At 49.0% G+C, this 23,303-nt stretch overlaps 1 protein-coding gene across 1 annotated transcript in view; it reads right to left on the reverse strand.

The window, feature by feature from the left end:
* Positions 1–14,671: 14,671 nt before the first annotated feature.
* TXNRD2 (thioredoxin reductase 2) overlaps positions 14,672–23,303 on the reverse strand; it is a 67,902-nt gene continuing 59,270 nt past the window's right edge. The window contains exon 18 of the mRNA XM_083479058.1: positions 14,672–15,102. The gene's annotated coding sequence lies outside the window, so the exon portion shown is untranslated. The remainder of the gene's footprint in view (positions 15,103–23,303) is intronic.

The raw sequence follows: 23,303 nt of genomic DNA on the forward strand, positions 1-23,303 counted from the left end.
ACAGCATACGGGAATTATTACCAACCTCTCTAAGGAAAAGGCCTGGGTTTCCTGACATTCTCAGCTGTGGTTATGCAGTTTCCCTTAGCGTGAGGCTGGAAGGGGAAAAAGATACACTTCCTTTCTCCCTTTGGAGCAAATACATTAACAAGAGTCATTAGGAAGAGCTGCTTTCAAGGCTGAGGCTGGACTGCTGTACCCCTGTTGGCAACACCTATTTTTATTATTATATATATGTATATTTTAAAAAATCACTTAAAGAGACCAATTCAAAAGTTAACAGAAAGCCAACTGAGGTTTCATCAGAAGCAACACTCTCTTGGATGTTTGTGCAAGTGGAACATCAACAGGCGCTTCGTGAACCCCCTGAGGCGCTGGGGCAAAGTTCTGCCAGAGTAGATGTGCCCCTGGAACTCCTTGCCCCTGGGGATCAGGCCATAGCTGTCAACTTTCCCCTTTTTTAAGGGAAATTCCCTTATTCCGAATAGGATTCCTCGCAATAAAAGGGAAAAGTTGACAGCTATGGATCAGGCCACGATCTCACCGAAGCCACCTGACACGAGAAGCAGTAGCCAGGAATTCCCCCGGCCTGTTGCCTCTGCTCTGTTCAGCCCGAGGGCCAAATTCTCATATGGCCAGCCTTCTGAGGGCCACGTGCCATTGGAGGACAGGGCCAGAGGCGAAAGTGAGCAGAAGAGCAAGTGTCAGTTTTATAGAGGGGGTGTGGGAGAAGTCCCAAGGGCCACATAGAGAGGTCTAGAGGACCACATGTGGCCCTCAGGACTGAGGTTCCTCACCGCTGCTTTGACGGAAGAGCTTTTCTGGCAGATCCAAGCACATTGGGCTTGCCGAGAGACCTTTCATTGAAACAGGCGTTTTCCTCCTGGATGCTGGTTTTGGCAAGCTGCAATCTACCTGTATCTACCCAGTGAACAATGCGGAGCGCCCTGTTTGAACAAGACCAGTCTCCCTTTCCACTCCTCCCCGAGGGAAGATCTCCCCCACCCTCTCTCAATTCCGACTGATGCAATCAAATTCTGGAAAAGTGCCTCCTGCAACCTCTGTCCCAGCCAGCCCTCTCGGGAATGAGGTTTAATTTTCCACACGGAGGCCGACAGATGCTGGCATGTGCTGGATCTTGCCTGTCGGAAGCAGGCCTGGCAGCGCCTGTGGGATTCCGACGGCCCACTTTGCATGTGCAAAACAACAACATCCCCACAGCGAGGATCCTGATTGACAAGGAAGGCAGGGAAAGGAAGGAGGAAACCTGGCCAGCCATTCTGGTTCGAGCCAATAAAACGTTTTATGCCTCAACCAAGGATCTTGAAACCATGGATAGGGAATACAGTGGTACCTTGGGTTACATGTGCTTCAGGTTACAGACTCCGCTAGCCCAGAAATAGTACCTTGGGTTAAGAACTTTGCTTCAGGATGAGAACAGAAATCATGGCACGGCAGCAGTGGGAGGCCCCATTAGCTAAAGTGGTGCTTCAGGTAAAGAACGGACCTCCGGAATGAATTAAGTACTTAACCTGAGGTACCACTGTACGTTTGTTTGGGACAGGACTGGGGAAGCCCTGGCTCTTTTGCTGCTGCTTTTGAATTCTGGTGCTGGAGGAGACTCTTGAGAGTCCCATGGACTGCAAGAAGAACAAACCTATCCATTCTTAAGGAAATCAGCCCTGAGTGCTCCCTGGAAGGACAGATCGTGAAGTTGAGGCTCCAATACTTTGGCCACCTCATGAGACGAGAAGACTCCCTGGAAAAGACCCTGATGTTGGGAAAGATGGAGGGCACAAGGAGAAGGGGACGACAGAGGACGAGATGGTTGGACAGTGTTCTCGAAGCTACCAGCATGAGTTTGACCAAACTGTGGGAGGCAGTGGAAGACAGGAGTGCCTGGCGTGCTCTGGTCCAGGGGGTCACGAAGAGTCGGACACAACTAAACGACTAAACAACAACAACAACCACTGTACATTTGTTTGGGACAGGGCTGGGGAAGCCCTGGCTCTTTCGCTGCTGCTAGGCTTCAGTTCCCATCAATCCTGGCCATTCGCCACGCCAGATGGGGATGAGGGAAGTTGTAGTTCAACAGTGTCTGGAGAGCCACAGATTCCCCATTCATGGTCTGGAGCTTGTGATGTACCGTATTTTTCGCTCCATAAGACACACTTTTTTCCTCCTAAAAAGTAAGGGGAAATGTCTGTGCGTCTTATGGAGAGAACGTGTGGTCGATTGCTGGCTTCCCTTTCCGGCCCAGGCCTCCATTGTTGAATGTTCTGCAGACGGAGGCTGTTTGTTTCCCCAGCGACATGTGACTGGCCAATTAGATTATCTGTCTGGAAACTGTAGAAATTGATCCCTTTCCTTTCCTAAAGAAGCTGCAGAACTGTGAGTTGAACTCCATAAAAACAGGATTTTGTTGCCTTTGCAAAGTAAGCTCAACAACTTTGAGCTGATCCTCAAAAAAAGGGGCTTTCCCCCTTTGCAAAAGAAGCTGCAAAACTTTGAGCGGATCCCCCAAAAACAGGGCTTTCCCCCTTTCCTCCTCCTTATGCTCAGGTGCGTCTTATGGAGCCAAATACTCGAATGGGCAGTGAAGCGTTTACTATGGTTTGGCCCAGGGATGGAGACTTTGGCCAGGGATGGCCTTGTCAGGAACTGGACAGAAGAGGAATGGATGGAGACCCCCTCCGCAGCCTGACCCATCCAGAGAAGAAGGAGGAGACAGTTCAGAATTGCAGCAGGGGGTTGAGGGAGGTCACAGCTCAAAGGCAGATGAAGGGAAAAGCTGGGAAATAATGGGAGAGGAGGAAGAAACTACCAGAGCGGCGACAGCTGATGGACACACTGTCTTTAGAAAGCATTCCAAACCCTTGGACTCCAGGGCTGCAGCACTGCTGTGAGGGACAAGCCCCTCTTGAAATAGCCATGCTGTAAGAACTGACTCCCTCCATGCAAACTGAAGGTGTAAATAGGTGTAAAGGTAAAGGGACCCCTGACCATTAGGTCCAGTTGCGGATGACTCTGGGGTTGCAGCGCTCATCTCGCTTTATTGGCCGATGTACAGCTTCCGGGTCATGTGGTCAGCATGACCAAGCCGCTTCTGGCAAACCAGAGCAGCGCATGGAAACACTGTTTACCTTCCCGCCGGAGCAGTACCTATTTATCTACTTGCACTGGCGTGCTTTCGAACTGCTAGGTTGGCAGGAGCAGGGACCGAGCAACGGGAGCTCCGTCGCAGGGATTCAAACCGCCGACCTTCTGATCGGCAAGTCCTAGGCTCTGTGGTTTAACCCACAGCGCCACCCGCGTCCCTCTGTAAATAGGTGAATAACCCATTATTTCTTAAAGCTACGACAGTCTCCACTATGTCTCAGTTCTCCAAAGGAACACAGGCCCTGGGTGAGTGACTGGAACTCTCACTGTCGCTTGGCATATCGTGAGGGTGACACACGGCATTTGGAACAATACTATCATGAGGCGGACAAAAGCACAATGCATTTCTATGTCTTTATCAAACCGATACATGCATGTTTGTGCACACTTCCTATGCCTTTCTGCAGATATTACTTGGCTGCATAAGTACATTGCAATATCCACAGCAGTGCGGATTTTGGCGGACACCTACATTTCAAGCACAATTCAAAGTGTTGGTGCTGACCTTTAAAGCCTTAAACGGCCTCGGCCCCATATACCTGAAGGAACGTCTCCACCCCCATTGTTCAGCCCGGACACGGAGGTCCAGCTCCAAGGGCCTTCTGGCAGTTCCCTCACTGCGAGAAGTAAGGTTACAGGGAACCAGGCAGAGGGACTTCTTGGTAGTGGCGCCCACCCTGTGGAATGCCCTCCCACCAGATGTCAAGGAAATAAGCAACTATCTGACCTTTGGAAGACATCTGAAGGCATTGTATTGGGAACTTTTTAATGTCTTATGTTTTACCATTTTTAAATGTTCTGTAAGCCAGAAACTCAGCGGGAGAGGCCGGGTAGAAATAATAATAATAATAATAATAATAATAATAATAATAATAATAATAATAATACAGTTCTACCTTGGATCCCAAACACCTTGCGAGTCGAACCTTTTGGCTCCCGAAAGCCGCAAACCTGGAAGTGAGTGTTCCGGTTTGCGAACGTTCTTTTGGAACTCGGAACGTCCGGCACGGCTTCCGATTGGCTGCATGAGCTTCCTGCAGCCAATCGGAAGCCGCGCCTTGGTTTCCGAACGTTCTGGAAGTCGAACGGACTTCTGGAATGGATTCCATTTGACTTCCGAGATGCCACTGTAATAATAATAACAATAAATTTATGCATTGTTTTTGGAAAGGGTGAACCGAATTCCTTCCCCATCGCAGGGTATGGGAGAGCCCTTATAGCCACCTGCTGGAAAACCTGGTGACCGGAGGGAGCTGAATGATATACTTTTATGCCAGCTCCTCATTGCTGTGTGTGTGTGTGTGTGTGTGTGCATCATATCTGCCTCTTCCCTAATGTAGCTCTGCATTGCCGTCTCCCTGACATGTCTTAAGGGTTCCCTGTCAGACTCATCAGAGCGGAGCTCATGTTCTTTTGTTCCCCCAACATGCAGGGTCCCATCCGCGTCTAGCAGAGCACCGGTAGGCTGAGCCGATGTTTTCTTAAGGTGTACACGAGATTAAAAGCTGTTCTGTTGGATGCCTAATACCACAACATGGCCCGGCCCTTTGTAGTTTGCGTGTTCTCCGCGGCAAAACCCAGCGACACGAGTTTCGAGAAAGGCGCTGAAGGGGATGTCTCGCGCGCCCCATCAAACCTCGATGTTAGGGGATTAGACCTAAGAATAGCTGACAATATTGACTCAGAGTGGCACAATGGAGACATAATTAGCAGCTTGACGTTTGGCGGACAGAAAGACTCAAGGTTTCTATGGCTGCTCAAGTAATTACATCAACATCTTCCCTGGCTGGCTCCCTACCCCACTTCTAATGGTCGATACGGGTTGGATCCTGCTGAGTTCAGAGTAGACCCATTGGGATTTAGTGGCTCCCAGTTAGGCATGTCTATTTATGGTCAATAGGTCTACTCTGAGTAGGACCAGCATTGGATACAAGCTCCTCCCCTCCATTTCCTTGTTGTTGTTTTTTAAAAAAAATTTAATTTGCAAATCTAACTTTAAAAAGACAATAAAAATGGTGTATCCATAAGACTAATAGTAGCTACCACCCTGCGATCATCAGAACACAATCTGAAGGTGAGAGTCACCAGTACATACATTTTAAGTTAAATGTGTAAGTTTTGTATTTATTTCAAACATTTTATACAGGGGCACCTCGGTTTACACATGCTTCAGGTTACAGACGCTTCAGGTTACAGACTCTGGTAACCCTGAAATAGTACCTCAGGTTAAGAACTTTGCTTCAGGATGAGAACAGAAATCAAGTGCCATCAGCGTGGCGGCAGTGGGAGCTAAAGTGGTGCTTCAGGTTAAGAACGGACCTCCGGAATGAATTAAGTTCTTAACCCGAGGTACCACTGTACTCTGATTGTTAAAAAGAAAACCTCAAAGTGGTTTACCAAAAGAATAAAACAATAGAATTATCGCTAAGCGTTAAATGTATCATTCATGGGCTACAACAGCAGCGAATATTTGTCCCATTTGTTTTATAAAATTTATACACCGCTTGCTTTTAGAAAAACCTCAGAGTGGTTTATAAAAACAATGAAATAATCACTAAAATATTTACAACCGTTAATTTGAAAACATACAGAAAGTTTAACTGCAGTAAAATAGATCAAAACAAATTAAAACTTCTACAAACTTTCTAAACATTTGGGTAAAAGGTAAAGGTAAAGGGACCCCCGACTGTTAGGTCCAGTCGCAGACGACTCTGGGGTTGCGGCGCTCATCTCGCTTTATTGGCCGAGGGAGCCGGCATACAGCTTCCAGGTCATGTGGCCAGCATGACTAAGCCGCTTCTGATGAACCATAGCAGCGCACAGAAACGCTGTTTACCTTCCTGCCAGAGCGGTACCTATTTATCTACTTGCACTTTGATGTGCTTTCAAACTGCTAGGTTGGCAGGAGCAGGGACTGAGCAACGGGAGCTCACCCCATTACGGGGATTCGAACCGCCGACCTTCTGATCGGCAAGTCTTAGGCTCTGTGGTTAGACCACAGCATCACCCATAACATCTGGGTAGGCTTGTCTAAATAAGAATGCGTTTTGCAGGCACCAAAAATAATATAGTGAAGGAGCCTGGTTGATATCAATAGGCAGGGAGTTCCATAGTGCCAGTGCTGCCACATTAAATGACAGAGTTCTTACAGATGCAATTGTGGGTACAGTGGTACCTCGGGTTACAGACGCTTCAGGTTACATACTCCACTAACCCAGAAATAGTACCTTGGGTTAAGAACTTTGCTTCAGGATGAGAAAAGAAATTGTGCTCCAGCGGCGCGGCGTCAGCAGGAGGCCCCATGAGCTAAAGTGGTGCTTCAGGTTAAGAACAGTTTCAGGTTAAGAACGGACCTCCGGAACGAATTAAGTACTTAACCCGAGGTACCACTGTACTCTCCACAACACGCAATCTGCAATAACTTGTCTTGTTAAAGCAGATCCTTAAGAACAGTTTCAGGTTAAGAACAGACCTCCAGAACGAATTAAGTTCTTAATCTGAGGTACCACTGTATTATTATGTGGCACTTGTAAAACTGATTGTATTAGCTGGATTGGTTTCCATTCTTGGCTTGAGGTGAATCAGCAATTTTTACTTCTCCGACATCTTTACTGCTGACTGCCACCCTCAAGAATCTGCCGCCTGAGGCAGGTGCCTTATAGTAGAGCCAGCCTTGCCGAAAAAGGGGTTTTTTTTGGCTTTGTTTCTAGGCTAAAAAGCTGTACTCAGTCAAGAGAAACCCTGGGTAATTTGAGTGATGTGGTCTCACTCCAAGGATTTTTTTTTTAAGAGCTTTATATTTGATAGGATTCGAGACGTTCTCCATGGCGCAGACTTTCTCCCGCCTCCGCGTTTTCACGCTTGAGGAGAAACCAGGCCCGGCCTTGACAGGTGGCAAGTCTGCCTGCGAAGCAGAGAGCCCGGCTTGTGTGTCTTTCCGTGGCAGGGTTTTGAAAGGAAGATCAAAGCCAGGGAAAGTGTTTCTGTACAAATAACGCGGATAACCGTCAAGTAAGCACTGGAGAGAAAGCGTCACATTTCAAACGCGGCAACTGCCTCCATTAAGCCGAGGTGGGTGGATCTGGCTGTCGCTGTCTCCTCTCCTTTCCCCGCATTTTTGGATGACGGTACAAGTCTCCGTTCAGCGGAGCGTGAACCTCCATCCATCTCTGTTCGTCAAATGTGGGGTTTAGCCTCACGGAGGTATGCAAGTCATGCCAAGGGCAGGGAGACTTCCAGAAGTTTTCGCCTCTCTGAATTTCACCCTGGATTCGGAGTTCCAAATTATCTGGCCTTGTTTTTTGAGGAGAGTTGCAAGGGGCTTGGGAGACAAAAATAAAACCTTCTTCTCAATGTAGAAGCTTTCAGCCATGAGGGCTGGCTGACCCTGGCTTCTTTCAGTTTCTCTTTTCCCCAGCCTTAAATCCCGGACCTCACATTTCCACATCAGTCTGCGGATTATTCCTTTCTTTTAAACACGCTCATAAAATTTGCCACCATTTTAGTGTGCGTTTCTCGGAATGTACACCTTTTTTGCTGTGCAATCTTTGTAAACGACGACCACAATAGAACACATTATGTAGGTGGGTTTTTTCTTTTTCTTTTAATGCATACTTTCCCCTAACACATTTTTGGACATTGGTTTTGGTTGGGCGGCTGCATTGCAATACTGCAAACTTGAAAGGATATGTGCAGCGAAAATATAGATGTTTCTGTATGTCTTTGGCCTAATATACACTCTGGGCAAAACAGTTTTGCTTAATATAATGCGTGTTATATTCTGTAGCATACACATTTTTAAGTCACACTTTACCATAAAGGTAAAGGGACCCATGACCATTAGGTCCAGTCGTGGCCGACTCTGGGATTGCGGCGCTCATCTCGCTTTATTGGCCGAGGGAGCCGGCGTACAGCTTCCGGGTCATGTGGCCAGCATGACTAAGCCGCTTCTGGCGAACCAGAGCAGTGCACGGAAACGCCGTTTACCTTCCCACCAGAGTGGTACCTATTTATCTACTTGCACTTTGACGTGCTTTCGAACTGCTAGGTTGGAAGGAGCAGGGACCGAGCAACGAGAGCTCACCCCGTCGCGGGGATTCGAACCGCCGGCCTTCTGATCGGCAAGTCCTAGGCTCTGTGGTTTAACCCACAGCGCCACCCGCGTCCCACACTTTACCCTAGTAGGTGCATGTTCCTACATATTGCTTATTCTGCCTATTGATCGCACCAGAATCAGCATGTTGTCGCGAATAATTTCAATGTGTTCTGCCTCCACAATCATAGGCAGCCATGCACCCAAATGCTGGAAACTGCAGGGAAAGTGCACTTGTGTCTGCGTCCCACTTGCAAGTTTTCTACTGGCATCTGAACGGCCGCTGTGGGAATAGGATGCTAAACTAGGTGGGCCATTGACCTGGCTCGTCTCATATTCTTACCAGTCTTGAAAGAACTACACTGGCTCCCAGTACGTTTCTGAGCACAATTCAAAGAGTTGGTGCTGACCTTTAAAGCCTAAACAGCCTCGGTCCAGTATATCTGAAGCAGCGTCTCCACCCCCATTGTTCTGCCCGGACACTGTGGTCCAGCTCTGAAGGCCTTCTGGCAGTTCCCTTGCTGCGAGAAGCCAAGTTACAGGGAACCAGGCAGAGGGCCTTCTTGGTATAATAATAATAATAATAATAATAATAATAATAATAATAATAATAATAATAATAATAATAATTTATTATTTATACCCCGCTCATCTGGCTGTGCCTCCCCAGCCACTCTGGGCGGCTTCCATAAAAACCAAAAATACAGTAAAATATCACACGTTAAAAACTTCCCTGAACTAGGCTGCCTTAAGATGTCTTCTGAATGTCAGGTAGTTGTTTATCGCTTTGACATCTGCTGGAAGGGCGTTCCACAGGGCAGGCGCCACTACCGAGAAGGCCCTCTGCCTGGTTCCCTGTAGCTTTGCTTCTCGCAATGAGGGAACCGCCAGAAGGCCCTCGGTGCTGGACCTCAGCGTCCGGGCAGAATGATGGGGGTGGAGACGCTCCTTCAGGTATACTGGTAGTGGCACCTGCCCTGTGGAATAACTACCAAACTTTTAGAAGACATCTGAAGGCAGCCCTGTTTAGGGAAACTTTTAATGTTTAATAGGTTATTGTATTTTAGTGTTTTATTGGTGGCCTCCCAGAGTGTCTGGGGAAACACAGCCAGATTGGTGGGATATAAATAATAAATTATTATTATTATTATTATTATTATTATTATTATTATTATTATTATTATTACCAGGCTGCAGAACTGCACGAATCTCAAAGGAGGGTTCCGCTTTGGGTTGTGTGTTGTTTTTCGAATTAGGTAGGTTCCCCTTTAAACGCAGACCGGATCCCAGTATGTCTCAGTCATACCTGATACTCATCCGGTAGCTGGATTTTTGTTTGGCAGGGGGAGGAGCCAAGCGCTATCTCGGTAATCAGTTTCATTTCTTCGTTGCAGCCTGGCACTGGAAACAAACGTTCTCCTGTTAATCCTCCTCGGCTGCCACTGTGTTTTTTTAAGGGAGTTCCCTCCCTGGCATGCCTCTTCCAGGAAGCATTGCCAACGTGCATTTATCATAAGTGGATCTGATAGTCCTCATTAGTTGGGATAAGCAGGCAAGCGTTTGAATCATTGCCTAAGCTAAAGGGCCCGAGGGGGTTCTGCTTTGCTTAACACGTACAAATTCACACTATCGTCTTGTAGAGCAGGGGTGGGGTATCTCAGGCCTGGGAGTCAAATGTGGCCCTCCGGGCCTTTCCTTTCGGCCCCCCGAATGCTCTGAAGGCCACGCCACCTTCTCCCAAGGCCAGGTCTCCCTTCACTGGCTTTCACACCCTCCTTGAGGGCCTTTACCCAGCTGAAATGTGTCCATGAACTCTGATCACACCTCTCACTTGTCTAAAGGAAGGGTGAAGAACTATTTGTGCATGTATGCGTGGAAACTAATTTTGGTTGCTGCTTTGGCCCTTTTCACCACTGGCCAGAGGCAAAGAATTTAGCCTTTGAGCAGAAGAGAGTTCCCCACCCTCAGTGTAGTTAATTTAAAGGTAAAGGGACCCCTGACCATTAGGTCCAGTCGTGGCCGACTCCGGGTTTGCGGTGCTCATCTTGCTTTATTGGCCGAGGGAGCCGGCGTACAGCTTCTGGGTCATGTGGCCAGCATGACTAAGCCGCTTCTGGCAAACCAGAGCAGTGCACGGAAACGCCATTTACCTTCCCGCCAGAGTGGTACCTATTTGTCTACTTGCACTTTGACGTGCTTTCGAACTGCTAGGTTGGCAGGAGCAGGGACCGAGCAACGGGAGCTCACCGTGTCGTGGGGATTTGAACCGTCGACCTTCTGATCAACAAGTCCTAGGCTCTGTGGTTTAACCCACAGCGCCATCCTTTGTAGTTAATTTGAGTGTCCCTTAATGCAGGGGTGGAGCAGCTTTGGTTCAAAGGTCATCTTCTACTTAACTTCATGTGGTTCGCAGAGATGGGTTGCACAGGGGGAAAGCAAGAAAGGTGCGGGAGAGGGAGATGGGATGGAGCAAAGAATTATCTTCCGATTTTCATTGGTTTTAATATTGTATAGTTGGGATTTCATGTGCCATTTAGACATCTCCTGAATATTTGAAACAACGGGAGTTCTACATTCTTGCACTGCTGTGGTAGAGCATCTGTTTTGAATGTAGAAGGTCCCAGGTCACGGTAGCCAAGTGGTTAAACCATACGGACATTAAACCCAATAGGGTGGAATTTTTCAGACCTGACAGGGGGCAGCTGTCCACTTTAGGGAATGAACACTGGTTGGACGATGTCTTGCATTGCCTGGAGGAATGGTTGGCGAGTTGCTGGTGGTGTAGGTATGTGGAGGTGACGCTCCGCTTGTGCTGAGGCAAACCTCGCACCAGGCATGCAACAGTGTGCCAAGGAGCCTTACGCCCACGCTCCGTGACCTTTTGCCTTCTTGGCTAGCAAACAGAGAGCCAGTGTGGTATAGTGGTTAACAGTGATAGACTCGTAATCTGGGGAACCGGGTTCGCGTCTCCGCTCCTCCATATGCAGCTGGTGGGCGACCTTGGGCTAGTCACACTTCTCTGAAGTCTCTCAGCCCCACTCACCTCACAGAGTGTTTGTTGTGGGGGAGGAAGAGTAAGGAGAATGTTAGCCGCTTTGAGACTCCTTTGGGTAGTGATAAAGCAGGATATCAAATCCAGACAGGGTTTCCCCCCTGACCATCGTTTGTCCTCTCACAGAGTTGGTTCCTAGACATAACGCTTGGCTGGAGCATGACCGGGGACGCAGACGTAATCAAGTATCGGGGCAAACATTTTAGGGAAACACCTGCTGACACGTGTATTTGCTAACGCTGGAAATGTGCTTAGATGGAAATACGTCCTGTTCAGAGTGGTTTCACTACTGCTTCCAATTGTTGACTTCTGCCAATAAAAGGAGCCTCTGCAGAGCTAGTCGGCAGCTTGTTTTGGAGCATGCTTGCCATTCAACCTTCCGTCGTCCTCGTTACAGTGGTACCTCGGGTTACATACGCTTCAGGTTACAGACTCCGCTAACCCAGAAATAGTGCTTCAGGTTAAGAACTTTGCTTCAGGATAAGAACAGAAATCGTGCTCCAGCAGCACGGCGGCAGCAGGAGGCCCCATTATCTAAACTGGTGCTTCAGGTTAAGAACAGTTTCAGGTTAAGTACGGACCTCCGGAACAAATTAAGTACTTAACCTGAGGTACCACTGTATTCCTACATAGGTAGCCTTGGTGGCAAGACTGCGATTTTGTGGTCTTGGGTGGCAGTTTCAGGCCTTGGGCAGAATCCTTTAGTCTATCCTTCAAATAAGGGGGGCGTGAAGTGGTGACTCACCTGCCCCTGCGACGGCATTTTCAAGGTTCCCTATTAAAGGGGGTTGTGCGAGGGGAGTCACTGGCCAAAAGCTGAAAGGCAGTTGGTGAACTCCCCTAAGTTGCCCAGAGGGGAGCTGGCTGGCTGTGTAAACACGTGTTTGGCAGTGCCCCCTCTGATCCGATTAACCCTGCTGTGCCTCAGGGCCCCGGCTGGGGGACTGAGAGGGATACATGCCCAATCCCTAAGCCAAGGTTTCCTACATCTGAAATGGTTAATAAAGCTATGGCCATTTTAAATCCCAAAGTACGTTGTCGTGTGCAAGTCACTGCTCTTGGACTGTCTCCTGGAGGGGCAGGGATCTGCGCCTGGGCACGCAAACATCTGAAACAATGTGAATTCTACATTCTTGCAGTGCTGTGGCAGAGTACCTGCTTGGCATGCAGAAGGTCCCAGGTTCAATCCCCGGCATCTCCAGGTAGGGTTGAGAGGGACTCCTGCCTGGAGTCCCAGACAGCAGCTGCCAGTCAGTGTAGACAATACCAAACTAGATGGACCAATGGTCCAACACAGCATCTTCCAGTAATAATAATATAGTCATAGCTCGGGTTACAGACGCTTCAGGTCACGTTTTTTTGGGTTATGGACCCGCCAAAACCTGGAAGTACCGGAACGGGTTACTTCCGGGTTTTGGGGATCGCATATGCACAGAAGCGCCAAATCAAAACCCACACATGCGCAGACGCACTGCTGCGGGTTGCGAATGCTGCAAGTTGCGAACGTTCATCCCGCACAGATCACGTTTGCAACCCGAGCGTCCACTGTAATAATTTTTATTTGTACCCCTCCCTCCCCAGCCGAAGTCAGGCTCAGAGCGGTTAACATCATACAAATAACACAGTATACATAGAAACAGGCATCAATTAATTAAAATACATCTTAAAATTAATTCAAATTAAAATCTGGACAAATGGCAGTTACCAGGTTAAGACAAAGCGTTTAATACTTGCCAGGACCAACTGTTTTCACTGATTATATAAGGACCTGTGAACAGGATGGTTCTTATACTTCATGCTGGTTCTTATACAAAGGAAAATAGGTCAGATGGCCCCCTGGCCAAAGGCCTGGCAGAACAGCTCTGTCTTGCAGGCCCTGTGGAAAGATATCAAATCCTGCAGGGCCCTAGTCTCTTGTGGGAGAGCGTTCCACCAAGCTGGGGCCACGGCTGAAAAGGTCCTGGCTCTGGTCGAGGCCAGTCTAATTTCCCTGTGGCCCGGGATCTTCAGAATGTTGTTGTTTGCAGACCGTATTCTTCAGGCTGCAAACTCCTTTTGTTTCTGCCTACTCATCACCTGCAGTTCTGGATTGACTTTTCCCGTGGGGCAAAGGCCCTTCATTGGAAAAGCAGTTGTTGTTCCTCCTCCCCTCCCCATCTTAAACCAGGCGTGGGGAAACGTTGGCCCTCCAGATGTGGCAGGACTTCCAAGTCCCATCACCCCTAGCCACAGGCCATGCTGGCTGAGGCTGATGGGACTTGCTTTGCAGCAACATCTGCAGGGCCACAGCTTTTGCAGACCTGTCTTAAAGGTTTTCAAGGCACAAGTCCATCGCTGACCTCTTCTGAATGCAGGGCACACATTTTGACTTTGCATTTCTGGGATCAGCCAGCAGAAAAATCATTCCCGAAATGACGGATTAAGTCCAACTGTTTCAAGAGCTTAGGAAGGGCAGATTTGAAGGCAAGAGTTGAATCGGGACAGAACCTTTTGTGTTCTTGAAAGACTTGGGCTGTATTCAGGCAGCACTTCATTCCATTTTCCTGATTCCAGCTTCCTTACCTGGTAATTTCCACGTGTGATTTCATGCGGCAAAATCTGGGGAGGAATTCTGGCATGGAGTTCTTTCCCACCACTTGAAACGTAATGTGACAAAGTGGCAGATTGACCAGAAGGCCACGGTTCTGTAACACAACGGGTTATGAATGATCTTGGACGAAGGAGTTGAGGGGATGCTCATCCAATTTGCAGATGACCCCAAACCCCGCTACTCACGCAGAAGACAGAACTGGGATTCAATAGACTGGAGAATTGGGCCAAAACTAATAAAGTGAATTTCAGGAGGGACAAAGGTAAGGTTTTGCACTTGGGCAGGAATAACCAGCTGCAGAAATATAAGATGGAACACACGAAAAGGATCAAGGGGTCTTGGACAGAGATGCTGTTGTGGCTAGCAGTCCCTGATAGCCTGATCTTCCATGGAGTTGCCTAATTTTCTTCTAAAGCCACCCAACGTCTTTCTGCCCATTTCCTCAACTTTGGGGTCAAATGCCAGGCTACACCCTTCATTTTATCACCCCCCCCCTGAAAAAAACTAAGGCAGAATGATGGAAGCAACATCTACTTAGAACAGGCACCCCCAAACTCGGCCCTCCAGATGTTTTGGGACTACAATTCCCATCATCCCAGACCACTGGTCCTGTTAGCTAGGGATGATGGGAGTTGTAGTCCCCAAACAGCTGGAGGGCCGAGTTTGGGGGTGCCTGACAGAGGAAAAACCAGATTACATCCAAGATAGTAGAGTAGAAAATGGCACTATGCTGCTGACATATTCGGGGGGGGGGGAGTTACTACAAATATTAACCACATTTGCTTGGCAGGTAAGAGAGTATGTTTATTTTTCCATAAGGATATGCACCATAAATATAACAGGATCTGTTGCGTTGAGGAGGGTCCCAGCAGATAATCAAGACTTGTGTAGTCCAATGTGTGGTTTAATACACAAGCTGTCATTAGCTGGTATCCGGGAAAAGGGGTGGGGGGGCAGCTGGCCAGACTGCATTTATTTGTTTGGTGAACTCACACACACATTTTTCAGCTCCGCACTCACACAGGAAATAATCCGAATCATCCATCAGGCCATTCAAGTCAACGTTAGCCTGGCCGATATTGTTACAACGAGGCCATCCCTGGAGAGCACGAGGCGGAATCCATCAGGAAAGGAGCAAATCCCTTTTCGTTTCCATCCGTCCTGCTTTGCCGTCAGTTCCATCCCGTCAGCATAAATCCAGATTGACGTCTATGGAAAGAAAAGAAAAAAGAAGGGGGGGAAATAGCTGACGAACAACAACACTGAAGATCCGAGTTCGGTTTCTGAGAAGCCCTCTAGGAGGCCTCAGTATCATGATGCTAAAACAACAGAAATAAAACACTTGCAACATAAAGGGATCAATTAAAGGACGGAGCTTTGGGTAGAGATGGTGAGGATTAGCTTCGTACCCTGCGTGTAACTGTGTATAGTTCCCCCGCCCTTCCAGTTTGGCTGCAGCAAAGCGTCCTTTGGTGGTCTCACGACAGGAGAGGGAAATCGATTTATCTCCAAGGCCCACAAGTATACAAACAACTGGATAGGGCTGGCCCACCCATGAGGCAAAGTGAGGTGACTGCCTCAGGCGTCACGATCCAAGGGGCAGCCGATCCCAGTGTAGATCTTTATTCCCCCTTGTTTCTGACACAGATCTTCACTCGCCCTTTATCTCCTAGCGGGGAAGGGGGAAACCATTTTGTGATGCGCCTCCGGTGCCAAAATGTCTTGGAACAGGGCGGAATCTTTAGCTAAAATAATGCAAAAGGTCTCTTCATCACAGGCTGAAATGCAGGGCAGAAGGAATCAGGAGTGCCGAGGCCACGCTGCGGCAACGAGGCGTTCTATGCCATCCTCCCAAAACCAAACCAGAAGAGGTGAAGCTTCAGACTGGTGCTACTGGGAAACAGATGCCCGACTTATCATTTTAATATCACATTTAGGAGCTTCCAGATTACCTGTTTATTGAGCGTTCGTCCTGATTTGCTTGCCAGGAAATTAAGACGGTGTTGCGTCAAAGCAAGACTCACTCTTTTCCAGGGCATCTTCCCATCTTTTTCCTTATGGCAAGAAAGTCTCGTCTTTTTTTATGGGAAGCAGGCTGGTTGTGCAAGGCTGTAACTGCACATGACCCGAGTTTGCTGGGATGTGACTGAACCCCATCTGAATACAGGGGTGCCTGGGAGAACCCTCTTTTTCCATGGACAAAACCTACCAGGCAATGGAGGTTTTGTACTCCAATGGAGTACAAATAAATTTGCACTGTACTGAGTCAGACCATTGGTCCATATAGCTCAGTATTGCTGACACTGACCGGCAGCAGCCCTCCAGGGTTCTTTCCCCTGTCTGGGACCTTCTGCAAGCAGAGCAGGGGCTTTGCCACTGAGCTACAGCCCTCATGGGAGAATCCTGTGTTCCCGTGTAACTGGGAGTAAGCCCCATTGAGTTCAACACGACTGACTTCTGAGTAGACAGGTTTAGGCTCCTGCTGGAAGTTCGCAGCCGGATTTTCCGATCAAATCGCTGGCAAGACTTGCCTTTGCAGAAAGGCAAGCAAGAGGAGCTTTTTTAAAAATTTAGATTTGGATTTTGCCATCACGGCTCTGTTAATTATTTTCTGCAAAGCAGACAAACCGACCAACTAGGCATCTGCCTTGATTCACGTTAGGGAGCATCTCCCCCTGCTGGCCAAGATGGAAATAAGAAAGGAATTAGGAAAGGAATGGGGCAAAAACTTAGAAGGGCCGTTTTGCTTAAGGAATAAGTAGGAGCTGCAACCGTTGTTGTTGTTCTGCCCATCTGACTGGTCTGCCCCAGCCACTCTGGGCAGTTTCCAACAAATTAAAACATTAAGCACAGTAAAACACCAAACATTAAAAGCTTCCCTGAACAGGGCTGCCTTCAGATGTCTTCTAAAAGTTATTTATTTACTTGACATCTGGTGGGAGGGCATTCCACAGGGCGGGTGCCACTACCAAGAAGGCCCTGTGCCTTGGCTAGGGCTGTATGCCTCTGAATATCAGGGTGAATGAGTAATAAAACCAGGAGGGAGGGGGAGGGAAGGGAAGCATCCTGGAGGCGGGCATGGGCAACTGGCCAGCTGGCACCCTGACCAGGAGGGCTCTGTGCTGCAACATCACGCTGCAGACTGCTTCCCTTGTTTTCCAGCTGTTGTCAACAACAGACGGCCCAATGAACCTGTCAGACCAAGGTCCATTCAGTCAGGTATTATCTTCCATGGTGAGCAATGCATGGCTTTAAAAGCCGATCAAACAAATTAATGGAGGATCAGTGGCTATGACTCGTAATCTGGTGAACCGGGTTCGCTTCCCCGCTCCTCTAGATGCAACTGCTGGGTGACCTTGGGCCAGTCACACTTCTCTGAAGTCTCTCAGCCTCACTCACCTCACAGAGTGTTTGTTGTGGGGGAGGAAGGGAAAGGAGAATGTTAGCCGCTTTGAGACTCCTTCGGGTAGTGATAAAGCGGGATATCAAATCCAAACTTTTCTTCTTCTTCCTCTTCTTCCTCTTCTTCCTCTTCTTCTTCTTCTTCTTCTTCTTCTTCTTCTATGAGCCATCCTGGCTGTGTTCTCCCTTCACTGTCCGAGGCAGCATGCCTCTGTAGACCCGTTGATTGGAATCACAAATAGGGAGAGCGCTGCTGCACTGCAGTCCTGCTCGCAGGCTTCCCAGAGGCATCTGATTTTTTATTATTTATACCCCACCCATCTGGCTGGGTTTCCCCAGCCACTTTGGGCAGCTTACAGAATATATAAAACAAAATAAAGCACCAAAGATTAAAAACTTCCCGATACAGGACTACCTTGAGATGTCTTCTAAAAGTCAGATAGCTGTTTCTTTCCTTGACATCTGAAGGGAGGGTGTTCCTCAGGGAGGGCGCCACCACCGAGAAGGCCCTCTGCCTGGTTCCCTGTAATTTCACTTCTCGCAGTGAGGGAACTAGCAGAAGACCTTTGGAGGAGGACCTCAGTGTCTGGGCTGAACAATGAGGGTGGAGACGCTCCTTCAAGTATACTGGGCCACTATGAGAACAGGATGTTGGGATGGCTGTGGGCAGGATTCGCTCATTGCAAGCAACTGGACTAGATGAGTCTCAGGGACCTTTCCAACTCTACAATTCTAGGGTTAGGGATAGGCCTCTGTCCTGATCCAAAAGGCCACTTCTTAAGTGGTTTCTTCTCCTTAATCTCCTTTTCTGTGAAGAGTCTTTTGGGACATTTGCATGAGAACATAAGAATAACCTGCTGCGTCAGGCAAGGAGCCACCCAGTCTAGAATGCTGGGCTCACAGTGGTTGCCCAGATGTCTGGGAAATCTGTCCACGGGACCTACAAACTGGAACGTGTCCAGAGGAGGGCAACCAAAATGGTCAAAGGCCTGGAAACGATGCCTTATGAGGAACAGCTAAGGGAGCTGGGCATGTTTAGCCTGGAGAAGAGGAGATTAAGGGGTGATATGATAGCCATGTTCAAATATATAAAAAGATGTCACATAGAGGAGGGAGAAAGGTTGTTTTCTGCTGCTCCAGAGAAGCGGACACGGAGCAATGGATTCAAACTACAAGAAAGAAGATTCCACCTAAACATTAGGAAGAACTTCCTGACAGTAAGAGCTGTTCGACAGTGGAATTTGCTGCCAAGGAGTGTGGTGGAGTCTCCTTCTCTGGAGGTCTTTAAGCAGAGGCTTGACAACCATATGTCAGGAGTGCTCTGATGGTGTTTCCTGCTTGGCAGGGGGTTGGACTCTATGGCCCTTGTGGTCTCTTCCAACTCTATGATTCTATGATTCTATGATTCTATGACCTGAGCACAACAGCACTCTCCTCCTGTGCTTTTGGGCAACTGATATTCAGAGGCATTATTGACTCTGACCAGTGAGGCAGAGCATAACCATCATGACTAGTAGCTATTGATAGCCTTTTCCTTCATGGATTTGTCTAATCTTCTTTTAAGGTAAAGGTAAAGGTAAAGGTAAAGGTAAAGGGACCCCTTACCATTAGGTCCAGTCGTGACCAACTCTGGGGTTGCGGCGCTCATCTCGCTTCATTGGCCGAGGGAGCCGGCGTACAGCTTCCGGGTCATGTGGCCAGCATGACTAAGCCACTTCTGGCGAACCAGAGCAGCACACGGAAACGCCGTTTACTTTCCCGCCAGAGTGGTACCTATTTATCTACTTGCACTGTGACGGGCTTTCAAACTGCTAGGTTGGAAGGAGCAGGTACCGAGCAGCTCACCCCGTCGCGGGGATTCGAACCGTCAACCTTCTGATCGGCAAGTCCTAGGCTCTGTGGTTTAACCCACAGCGCCACCCGCATCCCTAATCTTCTTTTAGAATCCATCTAAATTGGTGGCCATTCCTGCCTCCGGTGGCAGTGAGTTCCACAGTCTACCTACACACTGCACAAAGAAGTACTTTCTGTTATCTAGCCTGGATCTTCCGACATTCGCCTTCGCCAGATGTTCACGAGCTCCAGTGTTATGTGAGAAGGAGAGAAACCATTTTCTAGCCACTTGCTTCCACAACATGCACAATTGTATAAATGCCTATCCCGCCACCGGCAACTTGCAGAATTAAAAAGTCCCGAATGCGGGGGATTGCTCCACCTGCTAACTTTGTGGCTCCCCCAAGCGTGGAGATACCTCCCTGTTTTGTGCACGGATGGTGTTGTTCTGGATCCAAATTAGAGAATGCAACTGCTCTTGGCACACAGGATGCGATATTCGGCTTGATGAGACGCAGCCCCCACGCAGAAACCAGGATGCGGCGAGCAAAAGAGCCACGGAGCCGGCCGAAGTTTCATTTCCTGATTCTACGGCTTGCCTCTTCCGCAGTGGGAACTCGCAGAGCAAAATCAGGATGTTTACTTTACCCTATCTGCTCTTTCGATCCCAGCCACGAAGCCTTGATTTTAGCAGAAGGCTGCTCCGCCCTCCCTTTCACAACCCCTCTGAGAGAACAAAGGCTTCCTTATCAATGGAATTAAAATTATGCCATGCTAAAATGAAAATGAAAAAGGGTCGCGTTTCATAAAAGGCAGCCGGGCTCCACCAGCAGTAACCTTGAGCTGCTGAGTTCATTTAAGATTTTTCAGGCCTAGAAACAGGGACGTAGAAGCTGTCTGGCACAGAATCAGGCCACTGAGCCATCTACTGTAAGCTCAGTAATATTTACAACAGGAACGGGGAAGATGTAACCCTCCAGATGCTCTCGGATTCCAACTGCCTGCAGCAAGCATGACCAAAAATTGTTGGCATCCGAGTGCGCCTTCGGGGTTGAAGTCAAACCACTGGAGGGTTTGGTGCAGTTGTGGGGTCCGATATGGGAGAGACATGTTTTGCTGCAACTGGGGCAGATGATGGCGTCTGGCTGCGCTGCTGCAAATGCTCAATAGCTTTTCTTGAAAGACCTACATTGGCTCCCAGTACGTTTCTGAGCACAATTCAAAGTGTTGTTGCTGACCTTTAAAGCCCTAAACGGCCTCGGTCCAGTATATCTGAAGGAGTGTCTCCACCCCCATTGTTCTGCCCGGACACTGAGGTCCAGCACCGAGGGCCTTCTGGCAGTTCCCTCATTGCGAGAAGTGAGATTACAGGGAACCAGACAGAGGGCCTTCTCGGTAGTGGCACCTGCCTTGTGGAACACCCTCCCACCAGATGTCAAAGAAAACAACTACCAGACTTTTAGAAGACATCTGAAGGCAGCCCTGTTTAGGGAAGCTTTTAATGTTTGATGTATTATAGTATTATAATATTTTTTTTGGAATCCATCCAGAGTCGCTGGGGAAGCCCAGCCAGATGGGCGGGGTATAAATATTATTATTATTATTATTATTATTATTATTATTATTATTATTATTATTATTATTTCTTCTCTCTGCGCTCCTCCCAGCAGCCATTCCTGCTCTGGATACGACCTGACTATCTACAGTCATCTGCCAGGGATTCCCACAAGGCGGGGTCGATGTTGCCAGCCTTCATGTCATGTTTGCAGACATTTTTGTAACACAGAGCCGGTCTGCCAACAGGCCTGGTGCCAGGAGCCAGCTCCCCGTAGCGCAGGTCCTTGCGGATCCTGCCACCTTCCATTCTGTGGGCATGGCCAGGCTAGGGTAGACGTTGCTGAGACAGGGGTGTAAACGTGCTGGGGTGTTAGAATTCCTGCTCCATGACTGCAGTCATGGGATTGTTGTCTTTCACATGACGGTGTATATTTTGACTCCACTGAGTGGGAAGTGACGGAGACAGGGTGTTTGTGGTACTGTGTTCCGTGAAGTGGGACTATTGTCCTTTGTTCTTTTTCTCTTTGATGTCTGATGCTAGAGAGAGAGGGAGCCATGCTGCAGTGCTCCGTGTATAAAGGTATAGGTAAAGGGACCCCTGACCATTAGGTCCAGTCGTGACCGACTTTGGGGTTGCAGCGCTCATCTCGCTTTATTGGTCGAGGGAGTAGGCGTACAGCTTCTGGGTCACGTGGCCAGCATGACTAAGGCGCATCTGGCGAACCAGAGCAGTGCACGGAAACGCCGTTTACCTTCCCACCGGAGCAGTACCTATTTACCGTATTTTTCGCTCCATTGGACGCACCGGACCATAGGACGCACCGGACCATAGGAGGGGGAGAACAGGGAAATTTTTTTTTTCTTGTTCTCCCCCTCTAAAACAATGTGCGTTCAAGGTACATTCACCAGAGCTTGTGGGGCTGGCGGTGGGGGGAAGCGCTGCTTTCCCCCACCACCAGCCTCAAAGATCCCTGAAGCCTTTGGAGCGCAGCGCCCCGCTGCCCTGGGGAGGCTGTGCGCGCAGCCGTCCCCAAGCTACAGCAGCGAGACGGAGCCCTCCGTCTCGCTGGTCTGGCTTGGGAACAGCCTTGCTAGCTTCTGCAGGACAGCGGGGTGAAGGCACCCCACTGCCCTACAGAGGTTTGCGCGCAGCAATCCCCAAGCTAGAGCAGTGAGGCGGAGCCCTCCGTCTCGCTGTTCTGGCTTGGGAACAGCCTTGCTAGCTTCTGCAGGACAGCGGGGTGAAGGCACCCCACTGCCCTACAGAGGTTTGCGCGCAGCAATCCCCAAGCTAGATCCCCAAGCTAGAGCAGCGAGACGGAGCGCTCCGCAGTGCTCCGTCTTCCTGTTCTGGCTTTGGGCTTAGCGACGCAGCCTGCATTCGCTCTATAGGACGCACACACATTTCCCCTTAATTTTTGGAGGCGGAAATGTGCGTCCTATAGAACGAAAAATACGGTATCTACTTGCACTTTGACGTGCTTTTGAACTGCTAGGTTGGCAGGAGCAGGGACTGAGCAACGGGAGCTCACCCCATCGCGGGGATTCGAACCTCCGACCTTCTGATCGGCAAGTCCTAGGCTCTGTGGTTTAACCCACAGCGCCACCCGTGTCCCTGCTCCATGTATGTTTATATGTAAATAAAGTAATTAGCCAAAATTCTGAGTTGCTGAGGTCTGTTACGCATGATGCGCAAACTCTGCGGATCCCTAAGTGTGCCGGTGTCGTTTGGCATTGGTCACGGTGATGTTCGGGCTGAAGAAAGCTTTTGAAGCTCCCGAACGAAAGACCAGGAGGGAGAGAACATGCCAGTCGGGCATGTGTCTCTGCCAGGGTCCTACTCGAGTGTAGACCGAGCTCCTTACAACAGGGGTCGCTGAGACAGGGGTGTAAACATGCTGGGGATGTGGGGAATTAGGGGAGCACATCTTTTTTTGAGGCTCTGCCCTGCCATGAGATAGGGGTGACAAACTCCTTCCCCTGGTCTCCCAGAATCAAGAGAGGCACGCAGAGGGCGGAGAAGTTAGCTTCATGCTGGCGCAGCCTCAGATTGCTTGGGGAAAACCCTGGAGAGGAGACGATTTAGGCAGCTGTGGGGAGGCTGGGACTCTCGATCTCAGCAACTGTGTCACAGAGGCAAGACCTGCCAGAGATGGGTGCTGCGCTCATTAGGCCTGACACTGCAGATCCTGTTTTTGCTAATAAAGAGTTAACTCCATCTTGCCCAGTGTGGTTTACTGCTGGCTCGAGCCTGTCACCTGGAGTAGCACACAGGCATCATGTCTAGCAGCCTTGCCCTCCATCCATTTGTCTCATATTCTTTCAAAGCAGTGCTGGGGCCTTGGAGCTGGATCTCAGGACTCGAGAGGTGCGGAGGGTGGCAACACAAGAACAGGGCCTTCTCTGCAGTGGCTCCCTGTCTGTGGAATGCTCTCCCCAGGGAAGTTCGCCTAGCGCCTTCATTATACTTTCAGGCGCTAGGCAAAAATGGCCCTTTTTAACCAGGCCTTTGGTTGACACCCTGAACCCTTTTAAAATGTGGCTCTTTTTGAAGGGGGCTTTGAGGGGGGGTCATTGTTTTTACTTTGATTTTATATATTGTGATCTTTTATGTGAAC

Source organism: Podarcis liolepis (assembly GCF_965112155.1).
Source record: "Podarcis liolepis genome assembly, chromosome: 15".
NCBI classification, from domain to species: domain Eukaryota; kingdom Metazoa; phylum Chordata; class Lepidosauria; order Squamata; family Lacertidae; genus Podarcis; species Podarcis liolepis.